Genomic DNA, 5,587 nt, shown 5'->3' on the forward strand with positions numbered 1-5,587 from the left:
TTAACATAATAATTGTAATGGTTTTCACAATGAACAGATCTATGCTAGTACTAAGCAAATTTTGAAGAAATGCATTTTAATATGCAATTCAAATGCATAAATCTTCAATTTATATAGGCCAAAATATTTTTGAGTTTTTTGAGAATATATGTTAAGCGTCTGTCGCGATCACATTTAAAATAATAACCAAGCCAAATAACCATGATATTCAAGTATGGTTAACATTACATAATTCACTTGTTGTTCTTTCCTTTAGCAAATGATTGAACATCTTAATGTTTGTCTACTCTTCTGCAAAATAGTTCTGCACAGCAAAATAATAAAGCATAAATTGAATTTGACCCAGTAATTCATCATGAAACCGTGTGATATAAAAGTGCAGTAGGCTATGAATGTGTCAAAAGACTTCATGTGGGCACTGCTATAGGTGGGAAATATACAATAGCCTATGCTCTTGTAACCGGATGAATGAGGTGATGGACATTAGTGAGCACCTATCAGCAGGTAATCCACCCTATTTAAGAGCTGGTTGGCTGTAGCCCGGGATGCGTCACGTTCGACTCCGCCTCCTTCCAGTGTTTACAGTGGCTGTAGGTATGTGTGTTAGCATATAGCAACTTCTGTTTTTAGTTTGTTTGTATGTAGGGGACTAATTATTAGTGTTGTGTTTAGCTTGTCTGTCTTCTCCGGTTTTCCTTCGGTTTGTCGCAGTGGTTGCATTTGCTGGCTGCTCGCCTTTCAGGTAGGTGTGAACTGTTGATGGAAAGCGTATTGTTTGTCTTTATTTGGGGGTTTAGGATCGGCTGATTGTGTTGAGTTATGTGCAGTGTCCCTGTAGTCTATCTGAACAGCGGATTGCATGATTTGAGTACCCGTGCCTGTGAAAGGACAAGTACATTGTGCGAATGCATCGTCTACTTCCGGTAAGTGTTATTGCGCATGTAGTTACGAGCTGAAAGTTTAGCCATTGAGGCATAAATCTTAGTGTTTCTTTGTATTTGGCTTAGGATTTTCCCTCTCGTCCGGCAATCTTGTTCTTCCTGCTGGTGCTATAAAAAGCTATTACAGCCCCGTCGATTCCTTGCTGCCAGATTAAGAGCGCATCGTATTTTCCTGCTCCACTGTCGCTACCGTGTGCAATACAAACTTTTTGCCATCTGTGAGAAGATCGTCACCCCACTGATGAGGGGGACCGTTGCTGTCTGGTTTTATTTATTATTTGTTGATTTAATGTTTCTTTTATTGAACTTTTGAGGTTAACATTTGGTGTCAAAAATGGAACACCAAACTATCTGCTTGTGAGCTCATTGCGTGAATTGAGTTTATTTATTTATTTATTTATTTATGGTCTGTGTTTACGCCTTTGTATGTTATTCGTGATTGTCTATTAATGGTGATATTATCTGCTCATGACCGTACCCTAAACATCATCCAACTGGGCTTTAGTGCAGTTGGTATGTTGAAGTTTGGTTATTAATTATTTTTTTTGTGTGATTTTCGTTTCAGGTGCTGAGGTTCCACGGGTGGAGGATCTCTTGTGGTGGTGGTGCTTTCTTCGAATGTTTGCCGTGACACTTTTTTGAAGTCTTTGCTGTGTGTGAGTGTGCTTTTGGCAAATTAAGTTTAGTGATCCCTCCTCCCGTGGTTTGCCTCAGCCCTGTTAGTCTGTGTCTTTTTCTATGGTGTCTGTGTAACCAGTGTATGGAAAGTGTGTGTAATTATTCAAATGTGTTTTTGTTTACTTGAATGTGTTTGTAACTCAAAACCGTGTCAGTATAGCTCCAGGTTGCCTTTTTAACGTGACTACCCTGCTGCTTTAAATTAAACTTTGTATAAATAAAATTTTTGTATATTTTCATATCCACGTCTCTGCCTACCTTTTATTAGAGAATCGAACCTGAGTGACCTAGTAATAGTAACTTGAGTGTTGTCCATATTTCCCGGGGCGAAATTCCCCGGGTGGCGTAGTCGAAATTCTTTCTACCTGTAATACCGCTCTTTTGCCACATTTGGCGTATAGTCGGCAGGATCTCTATTGTGTAGTGCAAAGACGTGGGTATTATTTTGTTGGTTTAGTGTTTTTGGGTATTTTGTTTGTTTTCTTTTTTTGCAGAAACCAGACAGCAGCAGTTTCTTTCAGGAGTGTGTGACAAGTAGACCTGTGAGTTTTTGTATTGGTAAGTGATCTTTCCTGATTTGTAATCATGGACGATGAACTTTTCCAGGCCTTACAATATTGCTGTCACATTGACTCTCAGCTAGTCTCGGATCAGTTGGGGCGAGTTGAGGTGCGTGGAAGTCGAACGTGTCGCATCCGGGCGGCACAAGGAAATTGGTTGCCGTCATGGCAGAGAACTTGTGTTTCACTCGTTTCTCAGTGTGTGTAGCCGTCATGGCAGAGAACTTGTGTATCACTCGTTTCTCAGTGTGTTTAGCCGTCATGGCAGAGAACTTGTGTTTCATTCGTTTCTCAGTGTGTGTGTGTAGCCGTCATGGCAGAGAACTTGTGTATCACTCGTTTCTCAGTGTGTGTAGCCGTCATGGCAGAGAACTTGTGTTTCACTCGTTTCTCAGTGTGTGTGTAGCCGTCATGGCAGAGAACTTGTGTTTCTCTCGTTTTTAGTGTGTGTAGCCGTCATGGCAGAGAACTTGTGTTTCTCTCGTTTTTAGTGTGTGTAGCCGTCATGGCAGAGAACTTGTGTTTCACTCGTTTCTCAGTGTGTGTAGCCGTCATGGCAGAGAACTTGTGCTTTACTCGTTTCTCGGTGTGTGTAGCCGTCATGGCAGAGAACTTGTGTTTCACTCGTTTCTCAGTGTGTGTAGCCGTCATGGCAGAGAACTTGTGTTTCACTCGTTTCTCGGTGTGTGTGTAGCCGTCATGGCAGAGAACTTGTGTTTCACTCGTTTCCCGGTGTGTAGCCGTCATGGGCTAGTGGTCTATCGTCGGGGCGACGATACAAAAGGTGGGGATGGATTGTAACCGGATGAATGAGGTGATGGACATTAGTGAGCACCTATCAGCAGGTAATCCACCCTATTTAAGAGCTGGTTGGCTGTAGCCCGGGATGCGTCACGTTCGACTCCGCCTCCTTCCAGTGTTTACAGTGGCTGTAGGTATGTGTGTTAGCATATAGCAACTTCTGTTTTTAGTTTGTTTGTATGTAGGGGACTAATTATTAGTGTTGTGTTTAGCTTGTCTGTCTTCTCCGGTTTTCCTTCGGTTTGTCGCAGTGGTTGCATTTGCTGGCTGCTCGCCTTTCAGGTAGGTGTGAACTGTTGATGGAAAGCGTATTGTTTGTCTTTATTTGGGGGTTTAGGATCGGCTGATTGTGTTGAGTTATGTGCAGTGTCCCTGTAGTCTATCTGAACAGCGGATTGCATGATTTGAGTACCCGTGCCTGTGAAAGGACAAGTACATTGTGCGAATGCATCGTCTACTTCCGGTAAGTGTTATTGCGCATGTAGTTACGAGCTGAAAGTTTAGCCATTGAGGCATAAATCTTAGTGTTTCTTTGTATTTGGCTTAGGATTTTCCCTCTCGTCCGGCAATCTTGTTCTTCCTGCTGGTGCTATAAAAAGCTATTACAGCCCCGTCGATTCCTTGCTGCCAGATTAAGAGCGCATCGTATTTTCCTGCTCCACTGTCGCTACCGTGTGCAATACAAACTTTTTGCCATCTGTGAGAAGATCGTCACCCCACTGATGAGGGGGACCGTTGCTGTCTGGTTTTATTTATTATTTGTTGATTTAATGTTTCTTTTATTGAACTTTTGAGGTTAACATTTGGTGTCAAAAATGGAACACCAAACTATCTGCTTGTGAGCTCATTGCGTGAATTGAGTTTATTTATTTATTTATTTATTTATGGTCTGTGTTTACGCCTTTGTATGTTATTCGTGATTGTCTATTAATGGTGATATTATCTGCTCATGACCGTACCCTAAACATCATCCAACTGGGCTTTAGTGCAGTTGGTATGTTGAAGTTTGGTTATTAATTATTTTTTTTGTGTGATTTTCGTTTCAGGTGCTGAGGTTCCACGGGTGGAGGATCTCTTGTGGTGGTGGTGCTTTCTTCGAATGTTTGCCGTGACACTTTTTTGAAGTCTTTGCTGTGTGTGAGTGTGCTTTTGGCAAATTAAGTTTAGTGATCCCTCCTCCCGTGGTTTGCCTCAGCCCTGTTAGTCTGTGTCTTTTTCTATGGTGTCTGTGTAACCAGTGTATGGAAAGTGTGTGTAATTATTCAAATGTGTTTTTGTTTACTTGAATGTGTTTGTAACTCAAAACCGTGTCAGTATAGCTCCAGGTTGCCTTTTTAACGTGACTACCCTGCTGCTTTAAATTAAACTTTGTATAAATAAAATTTTTGTATATTTTCATATCCACGTCTCTGCCTACCTTTTATTAGAGAATCGAACCTGAGTGACCTAGTAATAGTAACTTGAGTGTTGTCCATATTTCCCGGGGCGAAATTCCCCGGGTGGCGTAGTCGAAATTCTTTCTACCTGTAATACCGCTCTTTTGCCACACTCTGTTGTGCAAATCAAAGCGATGGCTGATGGTGAAAGATGGAAAGGCCTCTGATGCAGAACCCAAACCTGCTGATATCAAAGAGCAGGGATAATTCCGATTCATGCCCCTGTAGAAGCTCCTATCGGAATGTTTTCCTGGAGCCCAGCTTGCATGATGAAAGACAGAGCTGGATGTCCAAATGTTGCTTTAATCTACTACAGTTCAAGAAACATGTCAATATCTCCCCTCAGATGCTGTTTCATCACTAAAAACAAGAATATAGGGCAAATCGTACGTGTAAATTTGAACCAGGAGAAGGAAGCATTTTCTTTTTAAATAAATGAGTAAAAGATTTTATTTGGAGATGACAGTAAAGTAAGGATAGACTGATTCCTGCAATGTTCAAATTAAACTTACACTTCTCCAATTTGATGGATGAGTGGCATTCCAAAAGCGCTGATTTTCAGCCCAACACCACTGAGACTTTTCACGGTTTGTATACCTCCGCTTGTCTGTGTTTGCACGTTGTTCGCTTATAACTTCGCTTTGGACTTTGTTCATCAAGAAGTCTAGCAGTCACAGTCTACGACTTTCCAGAGTTAGAAATATTGCCGTCTTTGGGCTTGCATGTGTTTAAAGATTACGTTATTGAACCAATGTGTATTATGAGTTTTGAGAACAGTAAAATCCCGGTTTTAATTCAATGCATTTATGAAGTGGTCATATGGCCCTTGAATAACGTGCAGGGGAAAGTTCACAATGTTGTTTGCAGATGAAATATAACACAGATAACATTAAATAAATATTTTTTATCAGGTTAGATTTAGATTATTATTGACTTTTTCTACTCACAAACATACGTCATGTTAGTTCCTGCAAGTGCAATGGGTTGTGGGCAATATACCAGAGATTGTACGGAGCCACACTTCGGAAACCTACCAGAAATAGTAGATCATCTTATCATCTTTCAGTATATTATGCTTTAGGACACACTTATGCCTGTTTTCACATACTATTTAGGATGGATAGTATAGCAAGTGACTGTCTTTATGAGGGAGTCAACTAATCATTCACTT

At 40.9% G+C, this 5,587-nt stretch overlaps 1 long non-coding RNA gene across 2 annotated transcripts; it reads left to right on the plus strand.

The window, feature by feature from the left end:
* The first annotated feature begins 554 nt into the window (after positions 1-554).
* On the plus strand, positions 555-4,380 carry LOC308696467. 2 transcript variants are annotated; one of them, XR_014030823.1, is made up of 3 exons: positions 560-594; positions 673-742; positions 828-4,380. It is a non-coding gene; the product is annotated as an uncharacterized lncRNA (long non-coding RNA). The 2 variants fall into 2 exon arrangements; XR_014030822.1 differs by having other exon boundaries at positions 555-594; positions 673-4,380.
* Positions 4,381-5,587: the final 1,207 nt, after the last annotated feature.

Source organism: Scardinius erythrophthalmus (assembly GCF_964197995.2).
Source record: "Scardinius erythrophthalmus genome assembly, chromosome: 9".
NCBI classification, from domain to species: Eukaryota; Metazoa; Chordata; class Actinopteri; order Cypriniformes; family Leuciscidae; genus Scardinius; species Scardinius erythrophthalmus.